General features: G+C 44.3%; 1 non-coding gene across 1 annotated transcript; it reads right to left on the bottom strand.

Moving 5' to 3' along the window:
• Positions 1-1,251: 1,251 nt before the first annotated feature.
• Positions 1,252-1,325, bottom strand: trnai-gau (transfer RNA isoleucine (anticodon GAU)). The gene has a single exon. It is a non-coding gene; the product is annotated as a tRNA-Ile (tRNA).
• Between the last annotated feature and the right edge of the window lie 17,445 nt (positions 1,326-18,770).

Here is an 18,770-nt window from a genome sequence, read left to right as displayed (position 1 = left end):
ATTGATCTGAGACAGAAAAGAGAAACTGATGGGAAGAAGGAAGAATGGAACTGTTAAGTTTTTTTGAGTTTTTCACTCACCCATGAAAGCTGATTAAAAAAAGATGCAAATAACAGAGAATTTCACCAAAAAGGGAGATTAAATGCTGCCGAAACCTTGGATCGAAGGATGCCCCAACTGATCACCTGTTTAACTGTCTCCTCACTGGGGGATTTCAATCAGTGAGCAATATTATTCGCTACCTTTTTTTTGTTAAATGAACCCAGAACTGTCACTTGGAATTAATATCTGCATTCCGACTCCTGAATATTTTCTGGACACATTTCCTGCTGAAAGAACTAAGAACTCTTTTCTAATTTACACAATACTATATACACATTCATCAAACCTCTAGAGCTGGCATCCTTGGTGCTGCTCTCTCTTCTCCCAAACCTCATCTCATGTGACTGTTACATCATCACTCTGACAGTGGGAGGGGTTGATCCCACTATCTTCAGCATTAACCCTTTACATCCTTATACTACACTGTTTGTCCAAACAAATGGGTGGAGGGAACTTCCTTCATTTATTCAAACACTTGAAAATCAACTCAAAGCCATCAGAGAGAGAGAGGGAGAGAGAGTGTCAGAGAACTTCCTGCATCCAGTCCTGACCCTGTCACACTCAGCAGCTGCTCACCCAGACCCCACTCTCATCAACACTGAACATTGTTGCAGAGACCCTTCAAATAATGTTTATAAAAGGCGGAAAAATTCAAAGTTCATCGCATCTGGATTGAATGGAACAAAGTTTAATATCTTCTCACCGTCTCTCAATACCCACGAGACATAGGTTTTCTTATTTGGTTCCTTTGATTTTTCTTGTTCCTGATTGACAAATATTCCAAACCTCGGATCAACCTTCCCACTCGCGTCATGTCCCCAGTCTCGGTTAAAAGCAACACATAACGACACAAACACTCTGAAACATACAACGCAGTCACACTTTCCTTCAGTGAGATTAATGTCGAGCTGTTTTCCAGATTGAATGTAACCGTGAACAAATTTGTATCAAAGAAGTTGCCTTTGGCGTATCAGCACTGAATTGCTGGACAAGGAGGAACAGCCATTCCCAACTCACATCCTTCACAAAGGCTGTTTTCTCCTGTGACTGAAATTCATCATGTAATTTGAATTCCAAGTTCAAGTTCACAAAACAGAGATATAAATGATTGACAAGGAAACTTCTAAAGCATATCACAAACCTGAAATAAGGCTCTGCTGGGACTTGAATCCAGGCTCTTCTGTTTATCAGACAGGTGCTTTAACCAACTAAGCTACAGAGTCAAATCACAAATGCTTGCGTCGTTGAAATCAGAGGAGGATCTGTTTATTCTCATCACACGTCTCCACTGGTCACAACATATTTTAACTTTTCCTACTTACTGATACAGTCATATACTCTATTTTTCCCAAAACTTAGAATGGAGGTGGAGGGGCGACATGATAGAGGTTGACAAAGTTATGAGTGGCAGAGACAGAGTGGATAGTCAGAAGCTTTTTCACAGTGCGGCAGAGTCAGTTACGAGGGGACACAGGTTTAAGACAAGAGGGGCAAAGTTTAGAGGGGATGTGCGAGGCAAGTTCTTTACACAGAGGGTGGTGAGTGCCTGGAACTTGCTGCCGGGGAAGGTGGTGGAAGCAGGGAAGATAGCGACGCTTAAGTGGCATCTTGACAAATACATGAAGAGGGTGGGAAGAGAGGGATACGGTCCCCTGAAGTGCAGAAGGTTTTAGTTTAGACAGGCATCAAGATCGGCGCGGGCTTGGAGGGCCGAATGGCCTGTTCCTGTGCTGTACTGTTGTTTGTTCTTTGTACATAGATAACACGTTTATAGATGTGGTCACGCCACAGCTTAAGAGTATGCAGGGAGAGAGGGAATGGGTGACCACCAGGCAGTCAAAAAGAATCAGGCAGGTAGTGCAGGACACCCCGAGTGCGTCTCACTCTCCAGCAGGTATTCAGTTCTGAATACAGAGGACAATGATGCTTCACCTGGGGAGTGCAGCCGGAGCCAAGTCCATGACACCATGGGTGACTCAGCAGCAAAGGGGAGTACGGGGAAGACTGGAAAAGCCATAGTGATAGGTGATTCAATCGTCAAGGGAACAATCAGGTGTTTCTATGGCCACAGACGTGAATCCAGGAATGGAGTGTTGGCTCCCTGGTGCCCGGGTCAAGGATGTCATTGAGCAGTTGCAGAGCACCCTGAAGCGGGAGGGTGAACAGCCAGCAGTGGTAGTCCACATCAGAACCAACAACATAGGTAGATATAAGGATGTTGTGCTGCAGTCAGAACTTAGGGAGTGAGGTAAGAAATTAGCAAGCAGGACATCAAAAGTAATAATCTCCGGATTACTCCCAGTGCCACGTGCAAGTGAGTACAGGAATAGATGGATAAGACAGATGAATGTACAGGAATAGATGGATAAGACAGATGAACGTGTGGCTGGAAAGATGGTGCAGGAGGGAGGACTTTAGATTTTTGGGACAGGTTGGACGGGTTGCACCTGAACTGAGCCAGGACGGAGTTCCTTGCAGGATGTTTTGCTCGTGCTGTTGGGGAGGGTTTAAACTAGTTTGGCAGGGAGATGGGGACTGGAAGGTAGAGTCAGATCAGAAATGAAAATGGAAGGCAGAAAATTAATGGAGTCTGGAAGAGAGAGGAAACACTGATTAGAAACTTCAAAACAAAAAATGTTGGCAGTGCTCAACGATATCTAAATCAATGCAAGGAGTATAGCAAATGAAGCAGATGAGCTCAGGGCACAGTTAGACACATGGCAGTATGATATCATAGCTATTACACAAACATGGCTAAAGGAGGGACAGGCGTGGCAGCTCAATCTTCCTGGTTACAGGGTTTTCAGACGTGAGAGGGAAGGGGATAAAAAAGGAGGGGGAGTGGCAATTTTGGTCAAAGAAACTATTACAGCTGTGAGGAGGGATGATATGTTGGAAGGTTTATCAAATGAGACCGTATAGATTGAGCTGAGGAACAAAAAAGAGGCAATCACACTGCTGGGAGTGTACTGTAGACCCCAAAACAGTCAGAGGGAGATGGAAGATCAGATATGTAGGCAAATATCTGAGAAGTGCAAGAACAATAGGGCAGTAACAGTGGGGGATTTGTACCACCCAAACATTAACTGGGATACTTTTTGTGTCGAGGGAATTGAGGGAGCAGAATTCTTGAGGTGCATTCAGGAGTACTTTTTTAGCCAATATGTAGCAAGTCCGACAAGAGAGGGTGAAGTTTTAGAATTAGTTTTAGGAAATGAAGAGGGGCAGGTGGAAGGAGCGGCAGTGGGACAGCAATTTGGTGGTAGTGATCATAATTCAGTCAGTTTTAATATAATTATGGAAAGGACAAGGACAGAACAGGAGTTCGAGTTCTCAATTGGGGTAAGACCAACTTTACTAAGGTGAAGATTGATTTACCGAAAGTGGACTGAAAACAGGTAGTTGAAGGTAAATCAGTGTCAGAGCAGTGGGAAGAATTCAAAGGGGAGATTCCAGGGGTTCAGAGTCAACATGTCCCCACAAAGAAAAAGGGTGGGAAGGCCAAATCTAGAGCCCCATGGATGTCAAGGAGTTTACAGGTATAATAAGGCAGTAAAGGAAAGTTTATGCCCAACACAGAGAACTGCATACTACAGAAAGCCAAGATGAGTATAGAATGTGGAGGGGGGAAATCAACATTGAAATTAGGAAAGTTAAGCGAGAGCATAAAAGAATATTGGCAATCAAAATTATGGTGAACCCAAAGATGTTTTATCAATACATTGAGAGTAAAAGGATAAATAAGGAAAGAATAGGGCACAGAAAAGACCAAAAAGGTAACCTATGTGTAGGGCAGAAGATGCTGGCATTGTTCTGAATAAATACTTTGCATCTGTCTTCACAAAAGAGGGGGAAGATGCATATATTGTAGATAAGGAAGAGGGGTGTGAAGTATGGATGTTATCCATACAGAGGGAGAGAGGACATATTAATGGGATTAGTGTATATGAAAGTTGATAAATCACGAACGCCGGATGGAATGCACCTCAGGCTGTTAAAAAGAAGCAAGAGAGGAAATAGCAGAAGAGCTGATCATCATTTTCCAGACCTCACTGAATACAGGTGTGGTGATGGAGGATTGGAGGACTGCTAACGTTGTACCTTTGTTTAAAAAGGGAGTGAGGGAGACCAAATAATTACAGGCCAGTCAGTCTAACATCAGTAGTGGGCAAATTATTGGAATCTATTCTGAGAGACAGGATAAAATGTTACTTCGAAAGGCACAGATTAATCAAGGATAGTCAGCATGGATTTGTTAAGGGAAGATCTTGTCTAACCAACTTGATCGAAATTTTGAAGAATTAAGAAGGAATATAGATGAGGGTAGTGCAGTTGATGTAGTCTTCACGGATGTAAATGTAGGGGGTATGAGTTTGCAGATGGCACAAAGATTGGCTGTGTGGTAAATAGCAAGGAGGATAGCTGTAGACTGCAGGAAGGTCTTCATGGTCTGTTCAGATGGACAGAAAAATGGCAAATGGAATTCAATTCAGAAGTGTGAGTTGATGCACTTGGGGAGGTTAAACAAGGCAAAGAAATACACAATTAATTGGAGAAGACTGAGAGGTGTAGAGGAAGTGAGGGACCTTGGAGTAAATGTCCACAGATCCCTAAAGGTAGCAGGACAGGTCGTTAAGGTGGTAAGAAGGCATATGGAATTCTTTCCTTTATTAGCCGAGGTATAGATTTAAGAGCAGGGAGGTTATGCTGGAACTGTATAAATCATTAGTCAGGCCACAACGAATACTGTATGCAGTTCTGATCACCTTATTACAGAAAGGATGTAATTGCACTAGAGAGGGTGCAGAGGAGATTCACGAGGGTGTTGCCGGGATTGGAAAAATGCAGCGATGAGGAAAGACTGGATAGGCTGGGGCTGTTCTCCTTGGCACAGAGAAGGCTGAGGGGAAATCTCATTGAAACATACAAAATTTTGAGGTGCCTGGATAGAGTTGAAGTGAAGGGCCTATTTACCTTAGCAGAGAGGTCAGTGACTGGGGGAAACAGATTTAAAGTGATCTACACTAATGGAATTGATTCTGTATCATTCCATTTCACAGTGTGGGTGAGTTCTGAACTGGTATCTAATTTGTGTCTCAGGTTACAATATCTTTCAGCACCTTAGAAACTTTCTCTGTAATGAATGTTGAACTTGTATGTAACTTGTATCTCAGGGTACACTATAGGGATGTTTAAACATCCTTTTTCATGAATGGATGTGAGCTTTGAGTATGGTATTTAATTTCAATCTCAGGATACATCATTACGTTAGATTCTGTGCCATTCAATCAATACTGTGTGCCAATTCTATCTGATATTTAATTGATAGCTAAGTCTGCATTATATTTAGATTGACACATTGTATTTCAATCTGTTAATGAGTGTGACTTTGACCTGGGATTGAGGTATCTGACTGTCAATGGGACTGAATTGGGGTGAAATGGAAACAACTTATTTCTCTCCTGCTTTGTTTGATTGTTGGATTGAAAGTGTGTCTCTGGAACTCGGGATCAATGTGGGCCTGACTACTTCTGCAGTCTGAGACCAGGGAACTGATGAACTGTCTATCCCTCTGTACTCTGAGTGATAATGTACCTACTGTGTGTGAGAGGAGCTGGCTGCACTGTTCCTTGTGCCTCGAGTGCAGCAACCATCACATTCATCACGATTCCTTCAAGTATTTGCCTGTATGAAGAAAAAATATGTCTTAACTCAAGAACAGGGGAGGTGCAAAATATCAAAGAGGTGAATTTAATTTCGCAATTAATAATCATTAAAAACACCCACAAATGAAAACCAGTGTCAGTATCTGTCTCCACTGAAGTACTGAAGCTCCCAGCTCCTGCATCACAAGTGTTCTGGGCAGATCCATCCAGACAAAACACTGCACTGGGATCGTCCCAACTGCTCGATGCTCTTCACATATTTCCAGCCACCCTGCTTCATATGCACAAATAAAGAAAAATAAAGCCCCATATGTATATCCCTCAATTCCTTTCTTCCCATACAGTTGTTCCACCTCCCCTTAAATGCACCGATATTATCGCCTCGACCTCTCCCTGTGGTTGCAAATTCCAGATTCTAACCACTCACTACATAAATACCTTTTTCATGAATTCCTCATTGGTTTTATGAATGTCGATTTTATATTTTTGGCTCTTGTTTCAGACAACACCACAAGAGGAAACATATCTGCATGTATTCTATAGAAGCCCTTCACTATTTCCTCACTTTTTTCATTTGTTAGTGTGATGTAGGCATCACTGGCTATGCCAGCATTTATTGCCCATTCCAAATTGCCCTTGACAAAATGGTGGTGAGCTGCCTTCTTGAGCTGCTGCAGTCCTTGAGATGTAGGAATTCCAACGGTGCTGTTTGGAAGGGAGTTCCAGGATTTTGACCCAGTGACAGTGCAGGAATGGTGATATAGTTCCAAGTCAGGATGGTGTGTGGCTTGGAGGGGAACTTGCAGGTGGTAGTGTTCCCATGCATCTGCTGCCCTTGTCCTTGTTGGTGGTAGAGGTTCCAGGTTTGGAAGGTACTGTCGAAGAAGCCTTGGTGTGTTGCTGCAGTGCATCTTTTAGATGGTACGCACTAGTGCCACTGTGCATCAGTGGTGAATGGAGTGAATATTGAAGGTGGTGGATGTGGGCAATCAAACAGGCTACTTGAGTGTTGTTGGAGCTGCACTCAGCCAGGCAAGTGGGCAGTATTCCATCACACTCCTGACTTGTGCCTTGTGAATGGTGGACGGATGTGGGGAAACAGGAGGTCAGTTACTCGCCGCAGAATTTCTAGCCTCTGACCTGCTCTTGCAGTCACAGCACTTATATGGCTGGACCAGTTCAGTTTCTGGTCAATGGTAACCAATGGTCAATGTTAATGGTGGGGGATTCAGTGATGGTAATGCCATTGAACATCAAGGGGAGATGATTAGATTCTCTCTTGTTTGAGATGGTCATTGCCTGGCACTTATCTGATGCCAATGTTACTTGCCACTTATCAGCCCAAGCCTGGATGTTGTGCAGGTCTTGCTGCATCTGGACATGGGCTGCTTCAGTATCTGAGGAGTCATGAATGGTGCTGAACATTGGGCAATCATCAGAAAACATCCACACTTCTGGCCTTGTGATGGAGGGAAGGTTGTTGATGAAGCTGCTGAAGATGGTTGGGCCTAGAACACGAGCATAAGGAATTCCAGCTGTAATGGCCGGAGACTGAGATGATTGACCTGAACAACCACAGCCATCTTCCTTCGTGCTAGGTATGACTGCAAACAGCAGAGCATTTTGCCCCGATTTCTATTTACATTGGTTTTGCTCGGGCTGCCTTGTTGCCATACATGTCAAAGGCTGCCTTGATGTCAAGGGCAGTCACTCCCACCTCACAATGCAATGTTTCTTTAACTCGAAAATAAAAGCAAAAGTCTGTAGATGCTGGAAATATGAAATAAACAAAAATGCTGGAAATACTCAGCAGTTCAGGCAGCATTTGTGGATAGAGAAACACAATTAACATTTCAGGTCTGTGTCCTTTCATTTTACAATATGCTTTATGTCCTGGTAGATAACAGTGCATTCAGTCTGCAGTAATGGAATTAATACTGTATCCTCCAGTCTGACCACTTGTGAGATTTGTGGAGTGGTGTGTAACATGTAGCTCAGTCTGCAGTCTGGTTACATTATTGAGATTAATTCTGTACTTTACAATCAGGGACTGTTTGTCTGTTCTATCTGACATTGAATTTGTAGTTCAGGCTGCTGTCTTGTGAGAGTGACACAGTGCCTTGCAATCTGATAGTGGGTGTGATTTTGGACTGGGACTGATGTATCTACCTGTCAGTGGGACGGAGTTGGGGTGAAATGGAAACAACTTCAGTCTGTCATGCTCTGTGTGACTGTTGGATTGACTGTTAGTATCTGGAACTTGGGATCAGTGCCAGTCTGACTAGTACTGCTGGCAGTGATTGTGGAACTGATGTCTCTTTTCTCTCTGAATGATACTGTACTTACTGTGTGTGAGAAGCCGGCTGCACTTCCCCTTGTGCTGAGGCATCATTCTATTTATTCTACTTCCTTCAAGTATTTGCCTGTAGAAAGAAAAAGTATTTATTATAATTCAGGAAGAGGTGTGGTGGAAGTTACAAGAGAGACCAAAACAATCTTTGAATGAATAATCATTGTGAACAATCACAAAGGAAACCCAGCAATACAAACAGAGTCAGTGTCTGATTCCACTGCAGTCCTTCAGCCCCCAGCTACTGCATACCAGGGGCTTTGGCCGTTTTACAACAATTTAATGACATCCAGAAACAATCCACTGGGCCATGAATGGGACTGACCGACGGAACAGGGACTTTTACACAGGTCAGATTTCCAGTTCCCGCTCCCATGGTCTAACCGTTCAAGCGAAATCAAACAGCCACTGTTTAAAATGTGTCCTTCACACTTCTCATCTGGTGCCGATAATAGATTCTCTTTGTGTAACTCCCCTCATTCTGACTGTCCGCTTCTATTTCCACACTTCACTGTCCAATAACAATAAACTGCGGGACCAGGCTGGATCGCTCTCTTTGAGCTGGCACGGACATGTTGGGCCGAATGGCCTCATTCTGCGCCGGAAATTTTCTATGTTTCTGTTTGCTGAATTGTTGCCTGAATCTGCGCCTGCGCTCCCCTCCCCCAGCACTGCCTGTGAGCGGAAGAAGATGGTTTGAAACAGTCGCGAATGGAGAGATCCCGTTCCCGGGGGAAGGAAGCAAACAGCAGCCTCCTTCCAGCAGCACATCGCTTTGGAAGCGTGTCCGCAGATGGACTCAGAGATCAGCATCGAGTCCGGGGCAAGTTCAGGGGCAGACGGGGGCTGTTTGTAAGAGGCGGAATGGAGAATCAACTGGTCCCGGAACATGGGGTGAGTGGGGGAAGGGAGAGGCCATTCTCAGGCTGTGTGTCGACGGGGAAAGGAGACAGAATGGGAAGAACCTGTTACTGCAGTGCAGTCAAACAATGATAATATTTGTATGACTGGGCTTCCTTTGTGGGGGCTCATTATTATTCGAGAGATTAAATTCATTAAAATCCTGTATCTTCTATCTCACCTGTATTTTAGTTATAAACATACTTTTGTTCAAACAGACAAATAATTGAATGAACCAGAATAAATGTGATGTTTCCTCCACCCAAGTTACAAGGAAGAGTGTCACCAGCTCCTTCTCACACACAGTCCGTACATTATCACTTACAGAGCGCAGAGACACAGACAGGTCATCAGTTCCACAGTCTCAGACAGCAGAAATAGTTCCAGAGACACATTTTCAATCCATCAATCAAACAGAACAGGAGAGACAGACGTTGTTTCCATGTCACCCCAACTCAGTACCACTGATAGGTAGATTCGTAAATCCCAGTCCAAATTCTCACCCACTATCAAATTATCAGTGTGTCAATCCCACAATAGTGCAACCTCAGCTACAAATTAAATACACATTGAACTGACACATGGTTCCCTTTTCAAAGCTCTAGAATTAAGGGTGGTGCAGTGGTTAGCACCGCAATCTCACAGCTTCAGCGACCCGGGTTCAATTCTGGGTACTGCCTGTGTGGGGTTTGCAAGTTCTCCCTGTGTCTGCGTGGGTTTCCTCCAGGTGCTCCGGTTTTCTCCCACATGACCAAAAGATTTACAGGTTGATAGGTAAATTGGCCATTATAAATTGCCCCTAGTATAGGTAGGTGGTCGGGAAATATGGGGACAGGTGGGGATGTGGTAGGAATATGGAATTAGTGTAGGATTAGTATAAATGGGTGGTTGATGGTCGGTACAGACTCGGTGGCCGAAGGGCCTGTTTCAGTGCTGTATCTCTAAACTAAACTAATATAATCTGAGATTCAAGTTAAATACCAGCCCAATATTTACACATGTTATCAGTTTATTATCAGTATTAATTCCCATAATGTGTCCAGACATATACATTAGATACAAGTCCAAATCTCAAGTGCATAATCAGATTGAGAGATTCTGAAATGTAGTATAACCTGAGATCCAAACTCAGATTCCAGTTTAAAACTCATCCGGATTGTGAAACTAAAAGATACATTATAAATTTGATCAGTATAGTCTGAGCTATAAATTACATACCAGTCCTGAAACCTCATAGTGTCAGATGGAAGATACTGTACAATTCCAGACTGAGCTCATTTTGCACACAAGTCCAAGATTCTCCCTCAGAGTCAGACTGAATGGCATTGATCAAATTGATTAGTACAGCCTGAGTTACATTTGCACATCAATCCTGTATCAGATTGAAAGATGCATTATCTTTCACTATTATGTTCACAGTGACAGATATTTAATACTTGGCAAAACTTCAAACATATTGTCTGCTTAAAACCAACCACATCTGTGGCCTGTTGCTGTGCTGACATTTTATGCAGAATGAATCCAGACTTGCAAACAGTCCCAGGGACGGAAGGTTACATAATGAATCCCCCACTCACACAGAGTACCAGATACTGACAGATAAAGTGATGCTGATACACATGCTCAGTGCCAGATCCTGAAAAGTATAGGTTGATTATTGCACTCACTCACAGTACCTCAGCCCGAGTCATCTAAAGCAACCTAACACACAAATAGTAGCACTGAGAGATTGAGAAAGAGTCCAAAACTCACATCGAGTACCAGGCACTGACAGATATAAAAGGAAAACTACACACACATGGATATAGGATTCGCTAACTCACAGAAAACAGAGAGTGGGGATAAATGGAGCATATTCAGATTGGCAAACTGTAACTAATGGAGTGCCACAGGTACAGTGCTGGGGCCTCAACTATTTATGGTCTATATTAATAACTTGCATGAAGGGACCAAGTATATTGTTGCCAAATTTGTAGATGGTACAAAGATAGGTAGGAAAGCAAGTTGTGAGGAGGACACAATGTGTCTGCAAAGAGATATAGATAGGTTAAGTCAGTGGGAAAACATTTGGCAGATGGAGTATAATATGGGGAAATGTAAGATTGTCTACTTTGGCAGGTAGAATAGAAAAACAGAATATTATTTACATAGAGAGAGACTGCAGAATGCTGCTGTACCAAGGAATCTGGGTGTCCAGGTACATGAATTACAAAAATGTTAGCATGAAGGTATAGCAAGTAATTAGGAAGGCAAATGGAATGTTGGCGTTTTTAGCAAGGGGAATGGAGTTTAAAAGTAAGGAAGTTTTGCTATAACTTTACAGGGCATTAGTGACATCCCAATTCCATACAGTTTTGGTCTCCTTACATAAGGAGGAATATACTTGCATTGGAATCAGTTCAAAGAAGGTTCACTCGACTGATTGCTGGGATGTTGGATTGTCTTATGAGAAAAAGTTGAGCAGGTTGGGCCAAAACTCACTGGAGTTTAGAAGATTGAGTGGTGATCTTATTGAAACCTGTAAGATTCTCAGTGGGCTGGACAGGTAGATGCTGAGAGGATGTTTCTCCTTGTGGGGGATTATAGAATTTGGGGCCAGAGTTTAAGATAAGCAGTCTCTCTTTCAAGAAGGAGATGAGGAGGAATTTCTTCTCTGAGAGGGTTGTTAATCTTTGGAATTCTGCTCTCCAGAGGACTGTGGATGCTGTGTCATTGAATATATTCAACACAGCGATAGACAGGTTTTTGATCGACAACAGAGTCAATGGTTATGGGGGCAGGCAGGAAAGTGAAGTTATGGCCACAATCAGAACAGCCATGATCTTATTGAGTGGCAGAGCAGGCTTGATGGGCCAAATGGTCTACTCCTGTCCTATTTCGTATCTTCTTATGTTCTTACACACACACACACACACACACACACACACACACACACACACACACACAACCAATGTGTGGCGGATCTAGAATTAATCCCACTTTCATACACAATACCAGTGACTGAAAGGTACAGAATTAATCCCACAGATAGATACAGTACCACCGACAGGTACAGAATGAATCCCATGCTCACAGTCAGCACCCGGGATCGAAAGATACACTTGATTCCTACCCTCACATAACAATATCAGACTGAGTTACAGAATGATTTACACATTCATACTGGGCACCAATGACTGCGAATTAATTCATCCCACAATCACACACACTACCAAAGGCTGACAGATACAGAATTAATCCCACACTCCTACGTAGTAGCAAAGACTGACACATACAAAATCATTCTCAAATACTCCTACAGTACCTGGCAGATTCAGTGACTGCCAAACTCACATAAATCACCAGAGACTGACAGATAAAGAATGAACTCACATACACACACAGAGATACTGACAGATATAGCTTGAATTCCACACATACAGAACCACTGACAGATTCAGACTAAGTCCCAAATCACATAACATTCCAGAGACTGACAGAATGAATCAAATACTCACACACAGTGCCACTGACAGAATGTATTCCACACTCACATACAATACCGAAGACTGACAGATACAGAATGTATCTCACACTTACACAAAGTACCAGTGAGTGACAGGTACAGAATGAATCCCACATTCACACATGACGTTAGAGATGGACAGCCAAAAAACAATAAGACTGCCAGAATAGATAGAATTCACATCAAAATTCTAAAATATGGCAGAGAAACACTCGACACAAATACATGTCTCATTTCCCTCATCTAGAAGGAGGAGAGCATGACAGGGGATCGCCGTGATGCGGTAATTGTGATCATCTTTTTAAAAAAGTTGACACGACCGACTGTGTTAACTATAGAGGGGTATCCCTGCTGTCCACCACAGGGAAGGTCATCACAAGAGTCCTTCTCAACTGCCTCCTCCCCGTGGCTGAAGAGCTCCTACTGGAATCACAATGTGGATTCTGTCCACCAACAGGCACAGTGAACATAATCTTCACAGCAAGACTACTTCAAGAAAATGTAGGGAGCAGCAGCAACTTTTATACATGGCCTTCTCTGACCTGACAAAGGCCTTCGACTCTACCAACCGAGAGGGATTATGGAATGTCCTCCTCAAACATACTGCACTACGACATGCAAGCTGTAATCCTTGCCAACGGATCTATCACTGACCCAATCCGAGTGCAAACTGGGGTCAAGTAAGGCTGTGTCATCGGCACCAATGCTCTTTTCCATCTTCCTTGCCGCAACACTCCACCTCATCTCCTCACACTCAAACACAATACCTGACAGAGACAGAATGAATCCAAACAGCACCAGAGACTGAGTTACCAAATTACATAAAACACTCAAACACAGTAGCCTAGACTAAAAATGAAATTAATTGCACACTCACATGCAATAGCAGAGACACAACGACACAGAATCAGTCAATAAGTGTCCTCCTAACAACAGCCAGGACATTTCCAGGAAGCTCCACACAGGGAGCAGCTCTTTCAATATAAACTGGGGCTGGAGAGAGTCTTTGTGCAATATACTTCCTGATTGCAGTACGGGGATTTGTGATTGGTTGCAAATATTTAATCTGATTGGATGGCGAAAGAGACCAAATGTCGAATTACAATATTAAATCGTTGGGACATCATTCCAAATCACCCAATCACAATCTTTACTTTCCCCCATCCCTCATTAGCATAGTGCTGTGGGATTGTCTATTTAATCCGCACTCGGAAGGGGTTTGGTTTATTTCTGTGTCTGAAATTGAAACTAAAGATGGTTGAGGAGAAGAAGAAAGCAGCTGCTAAGAAGGGCGCCATGAAAACCTTAAAAAACCGTCAGCAAAGGGCAGCAAGAAGCGGAGAAAGTCGAGGAAGGAGAGTTACTCCATCTACATCTACAAAGTGATGAAGCAGGTTCACCCCGACACCGGCATCTCCTCCAAGGCCATGAGTATCATGAACTCGTTTGTGAACGATATTTTCGAGCGCATCGCGGGTGAGGCTTCCCGCCTGGCCCATTACAACAAGCGCAGAACCATCAGCTCCCGGGAGATCCAGACCGCAGTGCGCCTGCTGCTGCCCGGGGAGCTGGCCAAGCACGCCGTGTCGGAAGGGACAAAGGCGGTGACCAAGTACACCAGCTCCAAGTAAAACTGCACAATGGACTGAATAACATCCCAAACACAACGGCTCTTTTAAGAGCCACCCACAATCTCTCTGAAAAAGCTGCATCCGAACATCTCTATGAAATCATTTTAAGACAATGTGCAACATAATAAATGTCCCGCTGCTGTGTTTTTGTCTCCTGTCCCATAAACCGAACTCAAACCCATAATCCGCTCATCCGCCTTTACTTTTTTGCTTCAAGCTGTTATTGTGGTTTTGCACAGCCCCTGAATGACCGCATTAACAGCTGCTTTCAGCGGCAAGAGTCAGACATCAGTCCCTTCACTCTATTCCTGAAATGTGAACTGATTCATCATTTTATTAACAGTAACTCTCCGCAGTGTAACAGCCCAGAATGGGATTATTACACAGCAGACTAAGGGCAGTTTGAGGACTCGATCCTGCTTCCTCTTTTCAGAGAAGGACACTGATTGAAGATAAACTGAATGTTTCCCTTCAGGGAAATGCTGTGAACAGGGATTTAGTACCTCCCGGGACAGTATGAAAGCAATTGTAGAAAGATCCACAATTTAAATAACATTTTAAACCCGCGTCTGTAATTCGTGACGGAAAAAGTTGAATAAAACAAAATAAAGAGAAGGGATTTTAAATATTTGACGAAGGATGACATTTATTTTAATCCGCTCCTTTCTGACAATGAAATTGGCGGTCTTTTTGAAATTGACAAATTTTCTGCTTCTGATGTTTTGGCGGTAAACCCCGCCCTCTTCTGTTGTCAGTGACCTGATTGGTGAAGAATATAGGCAAATGAGGTGAATTAAGTACCGGCCAATGGGGAGAGTTTTCAGTCCATAAGTAAAGTAAATGCAGCGGAAATTATCCATTCTTTGTGAAAGTATTTGCGAGATTGTGGAAATGTCTGGAAGAGGAAAGACCAGCGGCAAAGCTCGGGCCAAGGCCAAGTCTCGCTCCTCCCGGGCTGGATTGCAGTTCCCGGTGGGCCGTGTTCACAGGCTCTTGAGAAAGGGCAACTATGCTGAGCGTGTGGGTGCCGGAGCCCCGGTCTATCTGGCTGCTGTGCTCGAGTATCTGACCGCTGAAATCCTCGAGCTGGCTGGCAACGCGGCCCGAGACAACAAGAAGAGCCGAATCATCCCCAGACACCTGCAGTTGGCCGTCCGCAACGATGAGGAGCTCAACAAGTTGCTGGGGGGAGTGACCATCGCTCAGGGCGTGGTGCTGCCTCATATCCAGGCCGTGCTGCTGCCGAAGAAAACCAGCGCTCAGAGCTCCCAGAAAAAGTAAAGCGGCCAAAATGTCACCTAATAAACCAAAGGCTCTTTTCAGAGCCACCCACAGTCTCTGTGAAAGGGCTGATTACTGTCTGATTCCAGAATGCCAGTAACAGGACCGAATGAGAACTATTTCAAATGTTTAAGCATCTGTTTCAGTGATTTCTCACTGTCACCCCAAAGCCTGTCTAATTTATTACTTCCACACTGAGTGAGTTATTTGTCCCGTTACAGATTGCTGAATAGAGTCTTCCCGCCATGGACAGATAAGTAGACAAAAAATTACAGATTAAAACTTCGTAATATATATAATCCATCAAAAGCTTTTTTTTATTCCGCTTTTATCAGCACAAAGTCCTGGCCCGATTTTACGAACAGCTTTAAACTAACGCCAGATTTACCATTAATTCGCTTCTTTCTGACACTGAAATTGACGGCTTTTTCGAATTCAAACTTTTTGCCAATTTAAGCCAGTGATTTGCTGTATTTTCTAATTCGAGGCTCGGCAATTGGTTAAGACATGTGAATGAGACGTGGGTGACCAATCAGAAGTGGGCTCTGGACAGCGCGGGCTCAAATTGCGGGAATTCCAGGTCCCTGAATGACTGAGCTGAAACTGATCAGTTTCACAAACCCTGTCAGTTTCAGTGCAGGAAACACCGTCTCGGGGGAAATAACATCACAAGTGGGTCTGGTTCCAGTGAACGATTTAACGGCTGCTGCAAAACTCCCGGATTCCCTCATTGCAGCGAAATCATTTTGAAATTCTATGAAAACAATGAGTGATTCTGGAGGAGTGATGTGGCTTTTCACTGAGGGCATGTGTCGACTGGGGAAATAACTAACTGGAGAGTCTCGGGCACTGTTTACACAGCCCGTTGAGAAAATCAAATCCACTGCACATCCTTGCTGCAAATGAAATGTCAAATTCGGCGATTCCAGTTTTTTTCATCCCGAACACAGCAGATTGATTGAACAAAGAATTAAAAGTAAAATACTGCGAATGCTGGAAATCTGAAATATTTCAGATTGATTGAACTGTTCTGAACAGCCTATCCCAGCTCCCATTTCTCGGTCAATGCTCTCTCTGTGAGGCGGTGGGTGGCTCTTGGAAGAGCCTTTGTTTTGTGTTTGCTGGAAATGGTCAAATTGTTCAACCGCCGAATCCGTTGAGAGTGCGGCCCTGCCGTGTCAGAGCGTACACCACATCCATGGCAGTGAACGTCTTGCGCTTGGCGTGCTCAGTGTAGGTGACCGCATCCCTGATCACATTCTCCAGGAAAACCTTCAACACCCCGCGAGTCTCCTCATAGATCAAACCCGAGATCCGCTTGACCCCGCCACGGCGAGCCAGGCGGCGGATTGCTGGTTTGGTGATGCCTTGGATATTATCACGAAGCACTTTGCGGTGCCGCTTTGCTCCGCCTTTGCCCAGTCCTTTGCCTCCTTTACCTCTGCCAGACATGATGATTCTTCACTCAGGTCACTACACAATAAAAGAAGCAGACTCTTGCAGGCTCTACTTTACACAGACCACCCGGACCTGCCTGAGAATGGCAGAGAGAGAGCAGGAAGGGGAGGAGACAGAGTGAAGATTGAACAGAGAGCAGATGGGGAGGAGACACCCAGAGTGACAGACGGAGAGAGAACGGCCCCTCATCTTTCAGCTCCACCTCCAGTTTCCTCTGGTTCGCCAATTTCAAACCCTTTATTAACAGTGGAACCGAAACCCAGCTCTCCACACAAACCCTTCCAGACTCGGCCTTCATAGTCAAGGCTTTCCAGAAAGCCGGAGCTTTTAAATATGGCTCCGCTACAATTAACACTCAGTAATATTCCCACCTAAACACAGTCCATTCTATAACAAATAACCTACTCAGTAACATCACCATTTCCACACACATCCTCTTCCAGCAGTTTACAAACACCTTATTGCAGCTGTTTGGGGAATCTCCTGTGTTAAGATTGGAGTTGGAAAGCGGCCTTTACCCGGCAGTGTTACCGTCTCACACTGAATCTGCCAGACATCCTGTTGATCTGTCTCGTTCCCCTCTGTCTCTCTTGACTATTACATGGCACGGGTAGTATTTAAGAAAGTACTGCAATGGAGGGAGTGCTGGAGACTCCATGCCAATCCTGGAGGGATGGGGGAAATATCTTTAGAAATTCCCTGGAGAGAATCGTGATATGACAGGTCTCCAGGGACAGACCAAGGAGAGAGTGTGGACATTGAATGGAAACATGGCAAAAAGAGTTGGGGATTCAGGAACACAATCCTCTCTGATAGGTTACAGCCTCCCCTCTGCTCCTGCTCTTAACGAGACACTTTTCCAGTTTAAATTTATGGACAAGGTGGGTTAGTTGCTCTCAGGGTGGGTGGGGGGAGAGGAGCCTCAGTGGCCATGGGTGGGACAGGGAAAATGGAGACAGAGAACCAGGACTCCGGTCACTCCCCAGCGATGTCTGCTGGAAAGTATCTGTGGATCGGATGATGCCGGGGTCCCATGGAGAGGGGAAGGGGGTGGGGTGATGGAGTGAGGAGGTGGAGAGGGAGTGTTCGTGGTGTCACAGCCAACCCCCTGCCCAAACCAATCTCCCACATCCCAGCATTATATTGTCCAATTCCTGGAGGCGGAGGATGGCGATTCCCGTTGGATTAATTTCTAATGTTCGCCATCTTATCCTGATAAAATCACCAGTTCTGAAGGAGGCCATTCTGTACTTATTCTCAGGTCATCGAGGGGTCATCTTTCCCTTTTCAGCTCCTGACTGCTGGTATTTTTGCTGTTAAATGTGAAATGCAACGTCTGTTCGCAGCTGTTTCTGCCCTGTTGCAGCCATAGGAACATAGAAATGGGGGTCGGCCATTCAGCCCCTCGAGCCTGCTGCACCTTTCAATTAGATCCTGGCTCACCTGTCTCTTAACTCCAGCTGCCTGCTGTGATTTCATAAACCCTCAGACCGTCACTGGATAAACATCTCTCAATCTCAGGTTGGAAATTGTCAATTGACCCTCTGGTTTATCTTATTTTTCGGAGAGAATTCCAGGTTCCCGCTCCCCTTTGTGTGAAAAAGTGCTTCCCGGCAATATTCCTGAAAGGTAGAACTCTAATTTTTGAGTTCTCTCCCTTTGTTGTGGAACTGCTTGTTTACAGATCTGACCGAAGTCCACACTGCAGAACAAACAGCTGTTCCTCTGATCCTGTCACTTCAGCTTTGGATTTGAAGCTCATGCCTCTTTCCATGATGATTCTTTGTGCCCTATCTCTGTAAATGGTTATGCCTGTCTTTTTGTGGGGTATGTCAAACATTCTTTTTTCCAGTCCTACTCAGGACCCCACCCCCAGC

This window comes from Heterodontus francisci, unplaced genomic scaffold (genome assembly GCF_036365525.1).
Source record: "Heterodontus francisci isolate sHetFra1 unplaced genomic scaffold, sHetFra1.hap1 HAP1_SCAFFOLD_43, whole genome shotgun sequence".
Taxonomy (NCBI): domain Eukaryota; kingdom Metazoa; phylum Chordata; class Chondrichthyes; order Heterodontiformes; family Heterodontidae; genus Heterodontus; species Heterodontus francisci.
Note: the sequence above shows the minus strand (reverse complement) of the source record. Positions and strands in the feature narration are given on the sequence as shown.